This window comes from Sturnira hondurensis, unplaced genomic scaffold, assembly GCF_014824575.4.
Source record: "Sturnira hondurensis isolate 20B ecotype Veracruz unplaced genomic scaffold, ASM1482457v3 Scaffold0016462, whole genome shotgun sequence".
In the NCBI taxonomy this organism is placed as follows: domain Eukaryota; kingdom Metazoa; phylum Chordata; class Mammalia; order Chiroptera; family Phyllostomidae; genus Sturnira; species Sturnira hondurensis.
In genome coordinates this window covers 6,213,627-6,236,030 of record NW_028089093.1, presented here as the reverse complement: position 1 = coordinate 6,236,030, position 22,404 = coordinate 6,213,627, and positions in this window count along the sequence as shown.

Genomic DNA, 22,404 nt, shown 5'->3' with positions numbered 1-22,404 from the left:
ATTAAAACTGATATTAGTATTTTCCATTCTTTGTTTTTTGTGTTTGTATACTGGAATCCAGTTGAGCTATGTATTACTCACTGGTCATTAAGCCAAGGACGCATATTTGGATCTGTTGGGCTTCCAGTGCCAAATGCTTATGCACTGCAGGAAATCACATAGAATTACACACTATTAATCAGCCCACAAAAATGTAGTGGACTAAATTGGAATAAAAGTGGCATGCCAAGAGGAACATAAGACAAAATGTTAAAATGTTTACTATGCAACTAAACATTTAAAAATGTTTTACGGAGTGAAAAATATCTTTATTTATAAAGCTGTACTATCACTGCTAATACAAAATGAAAGTACTTATAAAAGTTTACAATTTCCATCCTAGCATAGGGAGATGGAAAAAAACTAAACATAGTAAATGTGCATTTTATGAAAAAAAAAATTTACACCGTATTAAAATATTTTTAAATTAATTTGAGTTTGCTGTTGCAAGTGGTTAATTGGGGGAATTTCCCTTTCTTTCTCTTTCTTTGACTTTAAAGTATTCCAAGTATATAGACATTTTTCTATTTTTACTGATTAAAGGTCATTATTATGCAGACTCATATTTTACAATAAACTCACTATAGCATTGGCTTGTGGAGGAAGAGAGAGAGGCAGAATGAGAGGAGAAAGAGAGACAGAGGGGAGAGTAAAAAGAGGAGAGGAAGAAGATACAGAGAGAGAGAGAGAGAACCTTCACATAATTCTTAAGAAAGCTTTAATTTCAGAAAATGAACAGTGTGCTGACAAAGCTGTGTAATGGAATATGTTATGATAATATCACAAACTTTCAAAAGCCAGGGTAGACTAAACATCTCAACAGAAAATCTGGTTTGCTGTTACAAGGATAATCACTGTGTTAGTAAAAAATAAAAAGTATTACAGTCTTCACATAGAGTATACCAAGGTATCAATAAACAAAATCGTGTTATAATTTAAACCCTATCACTTTTCAAAAAGGATTTGTAACAATCAGTGTTAGGAGAAGTGTATGATTACTAGAGTCTCCATCGTCCCCATTTTTTCCAAAAACTAGTTCAAGCTCTAAATGTTTTATTTAATTATGAGGTGGCAACCATTATGTGTTCAGAAAATAAATGCTTAGAAGAATACATGCATTTTCATTAGGACCTGTATCAGGTATGAATTCACTAGAGTATCAGGTTTTGTTTTTTTTAAGGTAAAAGCTCATTCCTGTTAGAATACCCTTGGCAAACTGGCCCTCATTCTGCGTGCAGCTATGAGGATGGTGAGTATGTCCTTTCCCAGTGGTGGATCCTATCAGGCGCTCCTTCTGTAGTAGTTTACCATCATTTACTATAATTTTCAAAAGCCATTTTTCAAACTATTGAATGTGAAATATAGTTTTTCTAAGTTCTCCTTCAAGTATAACTATGCATTTGTTTCATATTATTTTCTCCATAAAGACACAATCAGCAAAGTAAAATTATTTGAAATTATCTTATTCCATTTTTTCTCATTTCATTTATCTCCATATCTCCACATTATATGTAGTAGATAGAATAACTAAATACTAGTCCAAAATTAGCAAAAGGAAAAAAAGTGTGATGATTTTCTAAAAAATAGCAGAACATCCCATAAAAAAAGGAATAAATGCTATTAGCTTCCATGGTGTCCTAGAATTCTGAAACAGAAGGTGGCTTGGGATTTTCTAGCTGTTCTACTCTGGCTGTTCTTAACCAGGAGGGAGCATCAGAAGGACATCAGAAGCCGTCCACTCACGGCTTCTCTGAGAGTTGGGCCTGAGTCGTTGAAGCCAAGGACTGAGTCCCTGAGTCCAAGGACCCTTGAATCCTCTGTGTCAAGCACATTTGGGAAAACTGATTATGTTACCTCTGCCTCAGGAAGAGAATATAAACTAGCTGAAAGAGAAAAATTCCAATGACTCTGCGAGGGGCCTTAAAACTGATGTACAGTAAATTGACAGCCCAAGTATAGAGTAGAACATCCTGCCAAGATGAGACAACAATATGCTTACATTTTAGATCTCAAAACTGGGCTCAGAGAACCAGAGAAATAGCTGAGGTAAATTACGCTGCATGATATGCCAACGTAAAACTGAGACAGATAAACACTGAGACATGAACAACATCTCTTGGCAGTGAGGAGGGGGCTGGAACTTTTTTGAATTTTCAACTCAATTCATTCAATGATTATGCATTCAGTACTTGTTCCATGCCATGCATTGACACAAAATGAAAATTCTGGAACTCTTAAAGTTTAAACTCTAACAAATGGAGCTATATTTATATTGAAAAGACCAGATTGAATATTCTGAATTAGAGAGAAAGTGTTCAATGCCAGAAATATTGAGCTGAAGAAAATAAAGATAAAATTATAATATTGTTGTTCATGATATGTGTGTAGTATTTGGCACAGCTCTCTTCATGTTGTAACTACTCAAAAATGTTAATTCTGTTTTATAGCACTCCCACCCCTTAACATAAAACCAAATCTGGAATTTATTTACCAACTTTATTATTCTTACATTATATAACTCATTGTCTTTTGCTTTTTGTTTTATTATTCTGCCAACCTGCTTTCCTACATTTAATTTTCTATTATTTTATTAATATTTAACTTACTTTCTTATTTTTGGTTAATGATAAATTGTTTAGGGCTAAATAATAAACCATTTAAAGTTTCTTCTGATAAAAGCTTTACATGCATTCACATTTCTTGATATCTAAAATTCTAAAATTTTCAAAAATCTAGTTTTTATTCTCGTTCTACCCAGTAGCTAGGGGAGTTTAAAAATATTCTTATTTATTTGAAAGTGGTTAATTTTTTCCTTTAATTTAAAAAGTTAATCTTTATTATTAATTATTATTTATTTATTTTTCTTTAAAATTTGCTAGCATTTCCCTTCTATGCTAATTCATATTTAATGTGTGTAACTATTCTACAGACATATAAGAATAGTGTTCCTGCCTGTTAAGATGTTGATATAATTCAACCTTATCTATTTTGTTATTTAGTCTTCCTTTTTCCCTGCCCCATATATCATGTTATAATTTATGAAAAATTAGTGGAGTTGATGAAAAATTCAGTTTTGTTTTAGATGGTCCTCTAGCTAGCTTATTAAAACAAAGAAAGAAAACAGATATAATAGGAAAAAGGAAAAATAACTTATTTAAAAGGAAAAAGGAAAAAGAACTGTATATAAAGATTTATGTACATATTGATATGTGTATTTATCAACTTTATTGACATAAAATATACATACAGTACAATTCATTTATTTAAAGGCACAGATAAATTATGGTAGTTTTAAGCAATCATATGAAATGCAATTTTAGATGTTATTACTGGTGTTCAATGTTGTGAAAACAATAGCACATTTTATCTTGTATTAATGCACAACATGCAATATTCAGTAGATTTCACATGACAAAAGTTTCGTTCATTATGTCAGAAGAAGAATTTTTCAGAAAGATAATATTGTGTGTAACTATTTGGGGCACTTAATGAGAATAGTTATTTTCAACAAATATTATGAGGAATTCAACTTATTCTGCTTAATATCTGGTAAAATATCTGGAGACAGCATTTCAGACACATTTCAGTGTAATATAAAAGTACATTCATGAAACTAGCAACATTCAATGTAGAAATGAGCTTCATTGGGAAATGGTATGCTTTATTTCACAGGAACCGTTCAGACTGCACCTGCTAGAGTTACTATAAAGAAGGTGATGAGTCCAGGGAGCAGATTGTGTTAGATGCCTTCTAAGACTCCCTCCAACTCTTCTATCCGTTATTCTGTGAAAAAAGAAGCAAGCAGTGAAAAAAAATACTTCTCCCTTCAACCATGTTAGTTTCTCCAATAAAAAAAGTATGTGATATATAGGCCCTGGCTGGGTATGTCAGTTGGTTAGAGCAGGGTCCTCAACCCCCAGGGCTGTGGACCACCACTACTAGTAGCCTATTCGGAATGGAGCCCCAGAACGGGAGGTGAGTGGTGGGCTAGTGAGCGAAGCTTAGCTCCCATTACCTCCTAAGCTCCATCTCCTGGCCCCTGCTGCCCTGCTCCTAGTCTGTGGAAAAATTAGCTTCAACCAAATGGGTCCTTGGTGCCGAAAAGATTGGGAACTGCTGGGTTAGAGCATCATCCCAATACGCCATGGTTGTGGGTTCGATGCACAGTCAGGGCACATACAAGCATCAACAAATGAGTGTGTAAATAAGTGGAACAACAAATCTATGTTTCTCTCTCTTTCTCAACCTCTCTCTCTCTCTCTTTCAAATCAGTACATTAAAGAGCATGATATATAGTGTGTCACAATTCATTATTAACTTTAGAATATTAACAACTAGTTCAGTAATAAAGTACATGTATGCTACAGTTATGCCTTGCTTAATGTCAGGGATACATGGTGAGAACTGCATCTTTAGGAGAATTGGTTATTGTGTAAGCTCCACAGAGTGCACTTACACACACCTAGATGGTGTAGCCTACTACATGCCTACCTTATGTGCTATATATAGCCTATTGCTCCTAGTCTTCAAACCTATAGGGTGTGGCACTCTGATGAATATGTAGGCAATTAAACCGCAATGGTAAGTATTTGTGTATCTAAACATAGAAGAGGTACAGTAAAAATGCAGTGCAAAAGCTAAAAATGGCACATTTGCGTAGGACTTACCATGAATGGAGCTTGCGGATTGGAAGTTGGACTGGTGCGTCAGTGAGTAAGTGCTGAGTGAATGTGGAGAAGGCCTAGGTTGTTACCAACCACTACCGTAGACTTCATCAACACTCTCCTAAGAGTCCCCCATTCCCCGTTGTTTTCTGACTGGGTCTGGAATAGAACATTGAAGTTGTCAGTGCTGTTCTGTGAACAGGAACATGGGCTGGATTGATTTAAAATATTGAGGAGGAGCTGGCTGGATGAGGTGCAGGTAACCACAATAGTGAGTACCAGGAGAGAGTATAAGGATTCTCCTAAAGATCAGAAGGAATAAGAAATCAAGATGGAAAGATAAAGGAACATAAGGATTGACATGGCAGTGTGGTTTGCTCTGTTGCACCTTGGAACAGTGGTCAGGTTAAAGAATGTTGTGACAATCACTGAAGAAGAGGATAGTTAAAATTAAAACCACAATATGATATCACTTCAAACCTGTCAGAATGGCTCTCATTAATAAATCCGCAAATACCGAGTGCCAGCGAGGATGTGGAGGAAGGAAGCCCTTGTGCACTGTTGGCAGGAATGCAGACTGAAAGCAGTGTGACATTTCCACAGATGGTTAAACAAGGACCTCTTGTGTGAGACAGGTGTCCCGGTGATTCCACCTCTAGGGGTTTATCCAAAGAAACCAGAAACACTAATGCAAAAGAATAAATGCACCCCTATGTTCACTGCAGCATTATTTACAATAACTAAACTATAGAAACAACCTAAATGCCCACTGATAGACAACTGGATAAAAAAGTGTCATGGTATATGTATATTCAACATAATATTACTCAGCCATAAAAAGTAATGAATCTTACCATTGGTGACAACATGAATGGACCTAAAGGGTATTATGCTCAGTGAAGTAAGTCCAAAAGAGAAAGATAAATACCATATGGTTTCACTTACATGTAGAATCTGAAGAACAAAATAAATAAACAATCAAAACTGAAATATATTTATAACTGGTGGTTGACAGAAGGGAGAAGGGGTTGGAGCACTGCATGAAAAAGGTGAAGGGACTAAGAATCACATATTTTTAAGTACAGAATAGTTATAAGAAAGTAAGACGAGCATAGAAAATATAGTCATTAACATTGTGATAACTAAGTGTAATGCCATTTGGGGTGATGGAAATATTGAGGGGAACACTATGTAAAGTATACAATTGTGTAACCACTAAGCTATACACCAGAAACCAATACATAATTTTTAAAAAACTAAATAAAAAATTAAAAATTAAATTTTGTATTGGTTTCAGGTATACAGCAGAGGCTGTTAAAATATTTGTAAATAATCTTCATATGAACAGTGATAAAACACTACCTGAAAATCGTAAAACTCAATTCTTTCTTATATTAATTAAGGTGCTGTTAGCTATAAATAATGGGATTTCCAGCTATTGCTGACTAGTTATAAAAAAGGAGGTTGCTTAACATGAAGTGGGTATAGAACTGAGGAGTCAATATTTTGACTTTGTAAATTCTTCTTTGGTTCCCTTGACCCTATCTGGGAAAAGGACTCTCTCTAGCATTGATGGAAGAAATAACACTTATCTATGCTTTACATCATTTCAACCCAAAACTGTTTCCTAGTATAGGGATGGGCTGGCTCCACACTACCACAAAAAAACTTTTACTCAAGTGTCAGTGGCACTTAATACTTGTCAAGTTAGATGCGATGGGCCTGAGTCCTTGTACAACATCTTAGATCCTCAACAAAGAATTTACAGCAATGAACTCTGAAGACCATCAGGCTGGATCTGAGAGGCCTGTAGTGCCCTCTGGATGTGAAGTACTTGGGGGACAGGCTCCTCTCTGCTGAACCAAGTCAGTGGCTGACTGATCTGGATGTGATATGTGCACTCAAAATCGAGGTGCTATGAGTGAAAGGGAATCTTACCAAGTTCCACACATATTGCTCCCAAAAGAGAATAATAAAATCCTTCTCAACCCCATATCTTTCCATTTCTTGCAGGAAATTCAGTTCAGCTCCAGTATAATCTTAAGGTGAAACTGTCATATATGTTATTGACCAAAACATCAATGCACGGCACATGAGTGTTAATATTTAAACTAAGAAGTTGAGTTTTCTACTTCACGTAACATCAAATTAAAGTCAAACTTTTTGTTTGGTGTTCCATCAGAGGAATTGGGATGTTAAGTAGTTTACCCATGATGTCCCTGGCAAATGAGATGGTATTAATTAGTGACTAATGAGGCAGTCTATGTTATTTGGGAAATCTGCTTGCACTCAAAAGGAGCAGGAAAGAAGGGATCATTCTTAAATTCTGCTACTTGGTTATTGTTCCCAGCCCCCCTTTTATTAAGAATTTTACTTTTTTATTAATAAATGCTAAATATAACCAAGAGGAAGAAATAAAATGAAGAAATTGATGTTGAGCTTTTATTTATTCTGTGATTAAATTCTCTCTTTTGTGCTTCTAATATTCTACAGGGAAATTTGGACATACAGTTTTGTCTAAACTGGGTGGGGTTAAAAGGCACTTAAGAGAATGCTTGCCTGATGTTTTTTTTTCTTTATAACTTCATTTTAATGAAATCCAAATGGCTTTTCAAATATATAATCACTTTTAAAGCTATGACATGCTCAAATGTATTTTTTTGTAATCTTAGCCATAATAATCTTATAAATGAAAGTAATGGATATAAGGTCCTGAATCATTTTGATTTCAGTATTTTAAGTTGTTGGCAATAAATAATTAGAAATAAGAAACCACCCCAGGAAAACATCTCAATGATCCCATTTATTAAAAACTGACTTTTTCTGGCTCAAAAGCATTTGAAGTTATTCCATCTGAATGTCAGAATAAACCAATCTAATCTACCTCCATAAATTAGGTTTTTCTGTTAATGTTGCTGATGAGAAAAAACAGTAACTTGAAAATCACTTTGCTAAGCCATTTCCTAAGGATGTAGTTTATGTATACATGCATATACCATTATACCAATGACAATGTTTCCTTGTAAAGCAATACAAACATGAAGAGTGAGTTAGAAACACAAAATTGTTGTGGTTATCAGAAATGCATGTAAAATAAGAAACAGTCATAGGTCATTTTCAAAATATTGAGAGTAACAAAAAGTGTGTTTAACTAGGGAACATGTTAATATTAGTTTAAGTATAAAAATGCTATTTTGTATTTTTTCATATGTTGCTTTAGTCACCTGGATGATATTACAATAAACGGGGTGGATTCAGATACCTGAAGTGTAGTTTTCCAAAGTCTTCACGTAACTAAAAAGCCTCAGATGTGTAAATGAATGAGGAGGAAAGGGCTGGGGCATTGGGGATGGGGGGAAGCCCACAAAGTGCCTGCCTTTAGAGAGTATGAACAAACTAAACAGATATACAATAAAAAGCTCAGTTCATCCAATGTTCTATTTGTCAACTGACCAAAGAGAGATAGATTATGTTCATAGCAGCACAATTTAAAATAGCCAAGAGTTAGCAGCAACCTAGGTGCCTGTCAGTAAATGTATGGATCAAAAAACTATGGTACATATACGCCATCGAATTATATGCAGCAGAAAGAAAGAAGGAGCTCCTACCTTTTGCAAGAGCATGGATGGAACTGGAAAGCACTATGCTGAATGAAATAAGCCAGGTGTTGAAGGACAAATACCATATGCTCTCACCTTTAATAGGAAGCTAATCAACAAAACAAATAAGAAAGCAAAATATAACCAAAGACACTGAAATAGAGAACAGGGGGACAACGACCAGAGGGGAGAGGGAGGGAATTTCAGGGGAAATAGGGGAGGGATTTAGAGGAACAAATATAAAGGATACATGGACAACAACTAAGAAGGATAGAAATGGGAGGGAGGGGGGAACACGGGGGGGTGGGATGGAATGGGAGTAATAGACAGAAAACTGTACTTGAAAATATTTAATAAATTTAAAAAATAAAAAATAAGATGGGGGAAAAAAGAGATAGATTATTTGTTGTTGTCAGGCCTTTCTTGGGGAAGGCAAGAAACAAAAATGGACCAAAAGTTACAAAATAAGCAAATGTAAAAGAAGGTGTAGGAGGAGGAGAAGGCAAGAGAAAGAAACTATCTGCCATCAGTAAAATCAAACATATGTTACATTGGAAAGTGGGAGAAGTCAGGATTTGCAAATGACCCAGTGCTAAGTAAAATATTCCTAATGTCAGATGAATTTACAGATAAATCTGTAGAATTAAAATTGGCTATAAAATATGTGTGTTCAATATTAGATTAAATTATATAGTAGCAAATCTATGAAATTATATAGTAGATTTAACAATCTGAGGTAAATGTTCTTGTGTGCCAGCCCCACAAAAAAAAGAAAAAGAAATGAAAACTAAAAAAAACAACACAGCAACAATAAAAAATGAGATCAATTTACATTAACTGGTTTACTATAATAAATAATGGAAAGCAAACTCTGGTTCTTTATATAATTTAATCACAGAAACTCAACATGATATTAACTTGATTAACATCAAATAAAGACTTCTCAGTTATGACATGAGGTAACCTGAACCACCAAATCGTTCATATATTATAATGGCTAGTTAAAAGAGTAGATGGATATCTGATCCCAGTTTGGGAAGAGGTGTAGGCTATCCTGTGAGCCGACATTGGGTACACCATAGACCAACGAGGAAGGAATACTGGATGTACAGCTGGAGTCAGAAGAAGAATGAGAATGAGAAGGTTAAGGTTCTTCAATGCCATGTAAATTACAGCATGTGTTTTTGAAAATGTGTCAGACCTCTTGCTTCTCTCACTGACTCTGGTCAGGGAGGACTGGTTAGTATAGCATGTAGATGTAATTCAATCCACTTCACTTTTCTACTAACTGACTCATATCGCTGCATGGAAGACAGCAAGAACTAAGAAAAGGAAAAGTCTCTCTTTCCTAGTGTCTTGCATGAGTCGGCTTGAGCATGGGGTGCTCTCAGTACATGTTCTTCCTACTCTTCAATTCTGGAGAGTTGGGCTCAGAACAGAGAGCAGGATAAGAAATCAAGCATGGTTTTGTTTCAGCTTTCAATGACAGATAATGTTGATATTTAAGCTGTTCCAGACATTAAAAAGAGTGAGCTGATTCCCTATTAATTTTGTAAACATATAATTAATTACCCTGGTTCCAATATCTGAAATATACAGCACCAAAGTGAAAGTATAGCTCAGTGTGAAACAAAATATTGATGTGAAATTTATAAACACATTACTAAAATTCTCAAAGTAAATAATACATAAAAATTATGTCACCAAATAAAATGTATAGTTATCATTCAATGTATTGAATAATACTGTTCAATAAATATTGAATAGAACTATTATTAAATTGAACAATAACTATACTGAAATACTATTTTTCTGAAATAGTATTTTTCATTAATTTCATTAATGAAAAATGTGTGTTTTTTCATTAATTTCAGTAATAACTATACTGAAATACTATTTTTCTGAAATAGTATTTCAGTATAGTTATTACTGAAATTAATGAAATTAATTTCTGAAATAGTGTTAATGAAATTAATACTGAAATATTATTAATTTCATTAACACTTTTGTCAGAGTTTCATGCAAAATTCTAAGTTATTTTTGTTTTCTAATAGAATTCTAAGGTAGCATTATTATTTCGACCCTTTAAAGATGTATTTGCTGGATTACATTATTTCTGACAAAAAAACCCCAACTCTATTATTACCTTTGATTCTCCGTATAAAAATGCCTTTGTTCTCTGGCCATTGTCAGAGATTTTCTTTACATCACACTGTGAAGCATTTTGATTATAATGAGCTTTGGTGTAGCTTCTTTGTGATCTGTGTGCACACACACATGTGTTTGTTCTTTAGTTGGGAGAATAAACTGAATAATAACTACAAAATGACAATTCATAGTTATTATTATATACAATAAAATATTTCACATAATATCTTCAGTATTTTACAGATATGACTCAGATATATATCAATGTTTCTGGAAAGAACAAAAATTAAACATTTGTTCCTAAAACTAACAATCAACCAACCAAGAGACAAAAAATTTTAGCAAGATTTAAAATATTCTACAAACTCTAAACTTGGTAAAAGATACCAGTGACTGAATAGCAAACAATATCATACAATAGTTAATATCATATGGTATTTGTCTTTCACCACCTAGCTTATTTCACTCAGCATAATGCTTTCCAGTTCCATCCATGTTGTTGCAAAGGCTAGGAGCTCCTTCTTTCTTTCTGCTGCATAGAATTCCATTGTGAAAATGTACCATAGTTTTTGGATCCATTCATTTACTGATAGGCACCTAGGTTGCTTCCAACTCTTGGCTATTGTAAATTGTGCTGCTATAAACATTGGGGTGCATTGGTTCTTTTGGATTGGTGTTTCAGGGTTCTTAGGATATATCCCTAACAGTGGAATTGCTGGGTCAAATGGCAGGTCCAATTTTAGTTTTCTTAGAAAATTCCATACTGTTTTCATAATGGTTGTACCAGTCTGCAATCCCACCAACAATGAACTAGGGTCCCCTTTTCTTTTCTTTTTTTTTTTGGATTAAACTTTTTTTGAGATTTTTAAAAATTTATTTAATTATGTTTCAAGTACAGTTTTCTGTCTATTACTCCCATCCCTTTTCCCCACAACCTCTCCAACATTTGTTGTTTGTTGCTTTGTTTATGATGGCCATTCTGATCAGTGTAAAGTGGTATCTCATTGTGGTTCTAATGTGTATCTCTCTGATGGCTAGCAATACTGAGCATCCTTTCATGTGTCTCTGGATTCTCTGTTCAAATATCATATGATCTAACCTTTAACAGGAACATAAACAACAAAACAAACAATCAATCAAAATATGACCAAAGACACTGAAATACAGAACAGGCTGACAGGGACCAGAGGGGAGAGGAGAGAGAATTTCAGGGGAAAAGGGGAAGAATTCACAGGAACAAGTATGAAGGACACATGGACAAAAACTAAGGGGGGTGGAAATGGGAGGGAGGTGGGGAGCATGGGGGGGCTGGGATGGGAGTAAAAGACAGAAAACTGTACTTGAACAATAATTAAATTACAAAAAGAAAAAAATAGTTAATATCAGAAGTACCTCATTAAAGTCAGAATGCCAATAGCAACATAAGCATTTTAATATTGTTTTAGAAATTTCAGACAATACAATGAGATAAGACATAATACAATTAGGTATAATTTTTGGAAAAAGTTTGTGGAAATATAATTATATAAATACAAAAACTAACATGAAGTAAACATGTAAAAGTGTACTATCTTTACTGACATAGGTACAATTCCTGGTACTCTATCCTCTCATGTAAATCCAGACTTCCATCTAGTATTATATTTCTTTTGTCTGAAGAATCCCCTTTAATATTTTTTGTCATACAGATATTCTGGTGAAATATTTAGGAGATTTTTGTACATCTGAAATAGTATTAATTTCATTAACACTTTTGTCAGAATGTTATTCAAAACTCTGAGAATAAGAAAGAAAAGTTATGAAATGGCCAAAGATGAAGCAAACAAAACAAAACAGCATGTCTTTCCTATATTCTAAAACCAAGCTTTTGGATGAGTTGAAATTTAACAAACTACCTTTACCATCCAACACACAGGAAACATGTGGCTTCCGTATTTTCTACAACTGTTCTCAACAGTTGCCACATTTATTGGGTAGTACTGGGGACTTGAGATAGAAATGGTAAACTTTAAGTCACTTAATAAGTGAATATGACTAATGTATGATCTTTTGACTTAGAATATAGTCCAGATACAAGTTATTTTAATTTTTAAGTTTTTTAATCACATACACCATAATGCAAGTTGCTGTAACAGAGTCTTATTGTGATGATTCCTCAAGTCTACCAAAGTTACAGGAATTGCCCTAGAGATAGAAAGCTGAAACAAAGAGCTCATACCTGGCTGATGTCCAATTTCAATTCTACAGCTTCCTGAATCCTCCCCTGATAGTGTTATAAAAAATAACTCCTCACATCTCATTCTGGTGTCATGTGGGAAGACATCTTTTTCATTAGGCTCCAGTTGGGAGAACTAATGAGAGGCAAAAATCAAGAAAGAATTTAAATCCACAAGATTCTTTCCGAAAGGTTTTTCTCACTTGAGATCACCACATCAAACAGAGAGATTAAATTCAGCGTGAAGGTGAAAGATAATCCTCAAAGCAGGGTAAATAAGAATGGAGACAATAAAATATGATTTTAGCTAGCTATTACAAACTATGGGATTACATGTTTGCATTTTAGAAAAGCTAAAGCACATTTTGTCATTCTCTCCACCAGTTTCTAAGCTTGGCATCCAGCCAGTGAAATTCAATCTATTTATAATTAAACCATCAAAAGAATAGGTTTTGAAAAACTTAGTTGATAATAAAGGTGCTTTTATTCAATAAGCCTTTTATAATCTTTACATTGGAATATTTCAACTCATCAAACCCATTATGACATAAAAATTTTCAGATCAAGGTATCATATTTAGGACAGTCTAAATGGTATATTGAATTTGATAAACTCTGCATTCTCTTGAGGCATGCTCATTAAACTTAAAAGGAGCTATTTGTAGTTTCAAGAAACATAGTAATCCTAAAGGGAGGGGACATAAATATAAGTATATTTGCCAACATTAAAAAATTACCCTCTCTTCATAATTCTCAGCAACCTTAAAATATATCAGTACCTGCTCACGATTCCAGAATAGCATAAGAAGTTTATTCTTGAAACCTCTAGCACACAAAGCTAATATATTTTGTGCTGTATAAAAATATATGCAAATAATGGTTCAGTTTTTAAAAGTTACCATGATTTAATGACTTTTTAAAAACAAATAGAGTCTGAACAAAAAGAAAGTAATAAATTTCCCGTGGGAGAAATCTTGATGATATCACATTAATTTCATTAATGTACATAGAGTATGTTAACTCTCTCATTCCTGATACTTTGTCCTCTCTATTTTTTACATGATCACTATGGTTAGTTAATCAATTTTATTAATCTTCTTAAAAAGCAGCTTTGACATCATTAGTTTTTTATAGTGTTATTTGGTGTTTTATTGATATTTCTGTTCTAATTTTTACTCTTTTTTTCCCTGTTTACTTTGGGTTTAATATTGAATGCAACTTTCTTATATTCAGCATATGATTTGGTCTTGCTTTATTATCTGATCTGCATATATCTTCTTTTTAACTAGAAGTTTTAAACCATTTACATTTAATGTGGTTATTGGGATGCTCGGGCTTAAATATACCATCTTTGTATGTACAATTTTTTAATCCCATTACTGTTTTTAAGAAATTTTACGTCATGAGTTAAGTGTTTTTTAGGATTCTATTATATTTGTTTTATAGACTCTAACAAATTTACCTTTTTGCTTTGCTTTTCCAGTGCTTGCATTAAGGTTTGTAGTACATAACTTGAACTTCTACCATCTACTGGCAAGGAGTTTTATACACCTCACTCGTAGTGCAAGAATCTCCCTCCAGGATGTTTTGATTTCTCTTCTGACAGTTGTGCTATTGTTATCACATGTTTACTTTTCTGTATGTAAGTTAAAAAAGAGCATTCCTTTTCCTATTTTTGCTTTAAACGGTCATCTCACTTTTCAACTTAATAAACAATCTGCTATATTTACAGTCATAGTTACCATTCTTAGTACTTTTTAGTCCCATGTGTAAATCTTAAAGGCCATTCAATAGGTATCCTAATGAAAATTTTCTATTTTTGGTTTTTTATGTACATCTGTAATAGTATTAAATTCATCTTCATTTTTGTCAGTTATTTTGTTTTCTAATAGAATTCTATATAGCATTATTATTTCAATACTTTAAAGATGTATTTGCTGGATTATGTTATTTCTTTCAAAAAAAACCAACAACTTTATTACTACCTTTGATCCTCCACATGAAAATGCCTTTGTTCTCTGGCCACGGTCAGAGATTTTCTTTACATCATATTGTGAAACATTTTGATTATAATGAGCTTTGGTACAGTTTCTTGGTGATCTGTGTGCACAAACACATGTGTTAGGGCTTAATCTTCTTAGACCTTTGGGTTTACATTTTCTAATAATCTGGAAAAATTTTATTATCCTTTTTCAGTTTTTTTCTGTTTTACCCCTTCCTTCAGGTATGTACTTTTGTGTATATCATTTTGTTTCAAGTTGTTCCCACAAATTACAGGTGCTCTACACACACATTTTCAGGGGTTTTAATCCTTGTGTTTGATTTTGGATAATACCTACTGCTATGTGTTTAATATATGAATCACTTCTTCTGCAGGGTTTCATATGCCAATAACCTCATATAATATATGTTTCATCTTAGGTATTGTAATATCCATCTCTCAAAATTTAATTTGGCCTTTTTGCCTTTCATGTCTCAATCTTCTCTCTAGTTTCTTGGACATATTGAATAATTTCCATGTCACTGTCTACTAATTCTATCATCGGTTCCATACCTCAAAATCATTATTCCATGTGTTTTCTCCTGTTTTTAGTAGTTTGAGGTAGGAGGGTAACAGCTCTCCTAGGTATTCTATCTTGTGGAAATTCTAATTAACATATTTGTGTTATAGTTTACTTCTTTTCTTTTAGGATAAAAACAATTTCCTAAAAACATTACTATAATCTAAAAATATGGCATATTTTGAGATTAATGATAATTAATATTATAGGAACAATTTTATTTATTTTTGCTGTTAGCTAACCCTCTGTATGATTTATCTCTCTCTCTTTGTCTCTGTCTCTCCTTGTGTGTATATATACAGCATAAAATCTCACTAAAGATATAAAAATGTGTCTTTAAATTCACTTTCATTAAATTCAATTTGTGTAAGAAAAACTTTAATGATAATTTTTTGCTTTAATTTCTACATAACTGCAACATCAAACCTACAAATCAAGGTCTTTTCAGAAAATTCTATATTCTATCTTTATCTTCCTCATCCAGTTCCGTTCTACTCAGGGCAGGGCAGAGAAGAAAAGAGCAACAGAGGAAAATTGGAACAAGTGTAATGGAACAACAATAAAAAAGAAAGAGATCAGGGAAAAAACATATTTTTATCAGTTTTTTATGCATTCTTTTATTTGACAAAATATGAAGAAAATATGAGTATTTATTTGTATTTTCCCATTTATGTCTTTGGTAAGTATTGGATTTCATTTGTAATGGATTGTATTTGGCATTTCACACTTGTAACATATCCTGATCATATGAATCTAGTGAATAGCTTTACAGACAAAAATGTTGCCAAGATAGAGCCCAAATGTCTGAGTAACTCTGAGAAACATCTTCTTCTGCTATCCCTACCTGTATTGGGTTATTATTAACTAAGAAATAACTTTTGTTATGTTACAGTTATAAGACTTGAAAATTACTTATTTAACAATTAGAAAAAAACTTTTAAGTGGGTTCTATGGTTGGTAGCAGAATGGTGACTGGGAACGTGAGATGTTATCATGGAGTCATAAAACACCAGGTAAAAATGTCACCTACAACAACTAGGGAAGCAAAACGTAGTCTTATTTAACCTGTGTCTACTCAGTAGCTTCTGGTAGTTTCCTATGACAGTGTATGACCAGAAAAACAAGATCAGATAATAGTCAGCCAGTTTGTGGGCAGAATTAAAAAGGAATAGAGAAAGTCCATAAATTTTACATTTTTCAGAATTTTAAAAGTGAAGTGCTTTTCTCAACTCAAAAATGGTAGATAGGGATAAAGTACCAGAAAAATCCAGTGAGATTCATCAACTGAACTGTGTGCCTTGGACTGAAGCAACCATCCAACGAAGGAGGGCACTACCTTCACACACAACCAGTTTGCTCCAGATCGAGGCCCTAGTGGCCCAGATTCAGTTGTGGGGAAGCCGTGGGGGAAACTGTGCAACACAATAAATCATGTCTGAAATCTATGTCCAAAATAGAGCTTTGAGAGTAGTTACTCACACATGGAGCTAACTGGGAACAAATAGATGAAAAGCATAAAAGGTTTTAAACATAATTCAATTGCCAAAGAAACGCTGAATAGGGAATAAAAAAAAGTCCTGAAGCTGTTGAGGGAGTCTTAAAATAACACTCACAATAAATCCTGTGGAGATGCTACAGGGATTTGATCCTCAGTGAGTTGGAAAGCTGTTAGAAATGTTTCTATAGGCTACGAAGGAGAGTTTTTCTACTTACTATAAGAACATTCTTGAAAGCAAAGCCCATTAAGATGATCTAGACCTGAAGATCTCTGTTATAGATTTCTTTTAAAACTCCACTTCACACAAATTAAAATTAAGTTTTTTTTTCTTCAAAATGTCTATTTAAAAAATAAAGTGCTTGATTAAATTACTAACTACTTATCTACACTAGGCTTGGGTAATTAACTTTTCCTTTATCTTCATGGTTCTTTATGACTTAGTAGTGAATCTTACTGCAATTTGCTTAAACTAAATTTCTGAAAGGAAATCTTATTTAAATTATTGGGTTAGCCAAAAAGTCCATTTCATTTCTTCCATAAAATAAATGGCCCATTTTCCATTTTCACCAATGACTTTATTGACTTGTATATTTTGAGTAAGTCAGCTTCCCACACATTGATAGAACATTGATTGTTCTCAGTGAATGTCTCAGATTGATCACTACCAACTTTACCTGGTCTACCCAATTGTGGAGCATTGTCCAGTGAGACATCTCCAGCACAAAAATTCACAAACCACTTCACACGTGTTTGATCGGTCACATCACCTTTTTTACACACTGCACAACTCTCTTTTTGTGTTTCAGTTGTGTTTTTACCTTTCTTGATATAATAAAGCATAATATCTTGAACATTTTTCGTATTTTCTTCCATCTTCAATCTTAAAATTGCTACACAAAAAAATTCACCAATTTTGACTTTTTCTCTAATGCATACTGACATGAAAGCTCTCACAATACAATGTAATAAAATTGTTTTGAATGAAGTAGAAGACAATGCTTTGGATATATTAATATAATTCTTCAATCTTAGTTTCCTTTTTCTGAACAATTTTGCCCTACTCGTATTAATGATATATGCTTGTATTTAAAATAAAGAGGCATTGTTAGCAACAAGAACCTGTACTGCCATGCAGTTTTACAAAGTGAGTGGTATGTCTCAGGCTTATGCAGATTGAAAGCACAGAACAGTGGCTGTGCCTTGGGACAGTTACATTTGTGTCAGATGTGTACTTAGAATATTCTGATATGACCTGCAATACAGATATCCAGGTGTTGACCATGCATTTATTTCCCTCGACAATTAAAATAGCTGGATATCATAAGATAACTCATAACATGAGGACAAGGTAGTTGGCAGAAAGTGTGTGTTTGAAAGATGCTTTCAAATTCTTCTAATTCTACCAATATAGGGCTTGTCATTTAATCTTCATAGGTTTGACAGATAAGAAAACTGTAAAAGATTTTTACTAAAATACCCACAATTCCCAAAGTTTATTAAAATCATTTGTTGATTTACCCTATAAAAATAATATGGCTATCTCCCCTGGCTATGTTTGTGTGTGGTCAAATACTTCAGACTGATTCAGTGATAATGTTTATTTTACATGATGTGCCTTCTAAAAATAAGTTATGCCCTATCATAACATAAAGATATATCGTTCTACATGGGGAATGTGTAGATTAACCCAGTTAATGTTTTATTTGTAACTATGATGTTACAAAAATATTGCAAGTTTATCATTATTAGAGTTTTCTCAATCTTATAACACAACTCTGGTAGGAGGAGGAATATGGATTTAAGGATCACAAGCTATGACCAATATTGGAATTGATTTTAAACCTAAGAAGTTATTTTTTCCAGAGCTAATAACATTCTTGAGCTAATGACTTCCTCAAGAATTACCTCCAAAAATCTAATACTGAATTCAAAATTAATGGATATTTACACACTGGGCATTTTGTTTTCATTTCACGTTTACTGACACTTGCAGTCTCTGTGGATTTCGACTGCATTCAGCCCTTTAGAAAGTGTTCTACCACCATCTAGTGTCATTAAATAGAAATTTCAGTGTATCAGTTTATAGATCTTTAAATTTATAAAATATTGCTTGAAATTTTGTATGATTTTGACTATGTGAAATTTAAAATGCAATTCAAGTGCCAACAGTTAAAAGAGGCAGTACTTGAGGTGGCGGGGGAACAGGATGAAAGACAGTGAAGGGTTAATTTTTTTTAATTTTTTTTAAAGACTTCTTTTTTTTAAGATTTTATTTATTTATTTATCTTTAGAGGGGAAGGAGAGAGGGAGAGAAACATCAATGTATGGTTGCCTTTCGAGCGTCCCCTGCTGGGAGTTAGCCTGCAGGGAACCAGCCTGCAACCCAGGCACGTGCCCTGACTGGGAACAGAACTGTGATGCTCTGGTTCGAAGGCCTGTGCTCAATCCACTGAGCTACACCAGCCAGGGCTAGTGAAGGATTTATTTAACCAAAGAACACTTATGCCCAACCCATGGACATGGACAATAATATGGGGATTGTCTTGGGAGGGAGAGAGGGTGGGGCTGGGTGGAGGTGGGGAAAAGGAGAGAAAAGTGGAAACAACTGTAACAGCATAAAAAAATAAATATTTTTTAAAAGAGGAGATACTGTCTTGTGAGATTAATATTAGTAAATTATCCAGAAGTATATCTTATATTAATAGAAACAATGTATTATATTTAATGTTCAATAGGAATTTTACTGGGAAACTTTATTTCTAAGATACAAAAAGAGCAAATAATGAATCATCTAATTTTAAACACACCAAAATGTATGGCAGTCTACTCTTCAGTGTCACTTCTATATTATTTGTATATTAGAAATCTCATTGATGAATTTATAACCTCAGTTAGGCATTTGAAATAGCAAATAATGTATTAGTAAATTCCAGTATTAACTTCACATGCTTTATGTTTTTCAACCAGGGTAGTCCATATTTCTAGTTACAATTCTGATTGCGTTGTATCCCATAACTGTGTTAAGTGCATTTTAATTCATCTGTAATTCTCATTATCTGACACCTGAATATTGTTTTGTATTAGATTATTTTATATTTCATCAGCAATTAATCAGTTAGTTCATGTTCAGCATTTACTATGTGCCCAGTACTCTTTGTCTCATGAACTTGAAGAATAACATCTGCCTATCTCAAAATATTTTCTTTTTTTAAAATTTATTAAATTATTTTTCAAATACAGTTTTCTATTACTCCCATCCCATCCCATCCCATCCCCCATGCTCCCCCCTCCCTTCCATTTCCACCCTTCTTAGTTGTTGTCCATGTGTCCTTTATATTTATTCCTCTAAATCCCTCCCCTGTTTCCCCTGAAATTCCCTCCCCTCTCCCCTCTTCTTTGGTCTGCTTTGTAGATAATATAATCAATATTAAAAATTCAATAGTGACCAAGTAGGAAGTATAGAACCAACTATCTATTTATGGCTATGTTAATATCCTTATAAAGATTGCTGTTAAAGTGAATATATTGTGTGAACAGATAACATCATGTCCTTATTGTATTGAAACCTTTTGATAATTAGGACCTGTTAACAGCCACAAAAATTACCAAAATGTACTATTACCTCCAGGTATTATGAGCCTACCTGTTTCATATTTTGACACAATGACTAAAGGAGTCACACAAAAAGCATACTCTATGCTAATCATGCTTTATAATTAATGATAAATTTTAGATGTAATCTGAAAAGGAGATCAGCAGTTGTCCTTGGAGCTAACATTCTGAGTTTCTAGAATTTGATTTCTGATCATCAGCCACTTCTACTTATTTATATATAATAAGACAATGTTGAAGTGTTCTAAATACTATCTATAAACTTATTCTACTCCAATTTACATCTGTGTTCTGGGATTTTTCCTAAAACTCAGACTCACATACCAAGTTGTCTAATCTACATTTCTACTTAAACCTAAAAGGTGTATCACATTGCACATGTTCAAAACTAAGCTCAACTTCTTCTCACACCGCCCTTAACCTGTATTTTCCATTTCAGTTGCTGGTCATTCACATCTTCATGTTACATGATCTCCAGACCTTTCCTCCTGTGTTCTATCACACCTCACGCTCACTGGTAACTTTCAAATACAATTCATGTCGAATGACCTCATACCATGTCCACAGCTTCCATATTGGTCTTAACCATTTGCAGCAGATGTCTAACTCATTGCTCACTTTTTAATTCTTTCCTGTGTGTTCTTTTCTCCATAATTTTTAGTTCAATTAATCAGCCAGGGTAATCCTTTCAAAACAGAAGTGTAAAACATCCAATGACCCCATCCAATCACTTAGTGCAAAGGCCAAAAAGTTTTTACAATGGCCTACAGAGCCCCACACATCCTGCCTCCCACATTCCCTCCCTGACATCATCTACTAATTCTCTTCCTCACTCAGTTTTTCCCAACATTCAGGCCTCCTTTTACTTCTTTGAATACACCATGGATCCTTCCATCACTTGTACTCACTACTTTATCTGGACTGCTTTTGAGTGAGCCTTCCTCTTTTTCCTGTGATAGTTCTTTTTAAATTTTTATTTTTATTGTTTATTCTATTACAGTTGTCCCTATTACACTTTTTTCCTTTTTCCGCTCATCCACCCAGCCCATCTCTATCTACCACAGTGAATCCCCCTTTGTTGTCCATGTCCATGAGTCATTCATACATGTGCTTTCATTAATCCCTTCCCCTTCCTTCCACCATTCCCCCATCTCTCCTACAGGTATCCATCTGTTCCATGTTTCCATGTCTCTGTTTCTATTTTTCTTGTTAGTTTATTTTGTTTACTACATTCCAATTATAAATGAGGTCATATGGTATCCGTCTTCTGCCAACTGGCTTATTTCACTCAGCATAATATTCTGCAGTTCCCTCCATGCTCTCACAAAAGGTAGGCACTCCTTTTTTTCTGCTGCATAGTATTTCATGTGGTAAATGTACCACCATTTTTTCTTCTACCCACCTACTGATGGGCACTTGTGCTGTTTCCAACACTGGGCTATGGTAAATAAGCACTGCTATGAACATAGGGTGCATAAGGCCTTTTGAACTGGTGTTTCAGGATTCTTAGGGTATATTCCTAGCAGTGGAATTGCTGGGTCAGGAGTAAGTTCTTAAACATCATCTTAAACAGGTATTTTCTCTAGCAATGTATCTAAGTCCACCTGTGGCATTCATTACTCCCACTTTATTGTCCTTCACAGTGCTTATCACCATTTAACACTTCATTTATGTTACTCTTTTGCTGTTTTTGTTGTCCTGTCTCCACTGTCTAGAATATAAACTTTGGGAAATACACAGTATTTGACTCTAATTCAACTGCTCCATTTTATTACATAGAAGAGTGTCAGGCATATAATACATATGATGGCTGAGTGAATGAATGAACACAGTCAGTTTTTACCTAGAAAATGGTCTCCATTGATTTCATTGTAAGAATTTCATAGCATTGGGACAAATTAAATTAATTTTATTCAGCTTTGAAAATTAAGCATTGTAAATCATGCTTTGATGTTATAAATATGTAACCAATTACCCCCTATCCAGGAAGTAAAAAATGTCTCTGTGGGTTAATTCACAGAAGACAGAAAAGCAGGTCTATCCTCCAGGCAAATAATTTGTTTCATTAT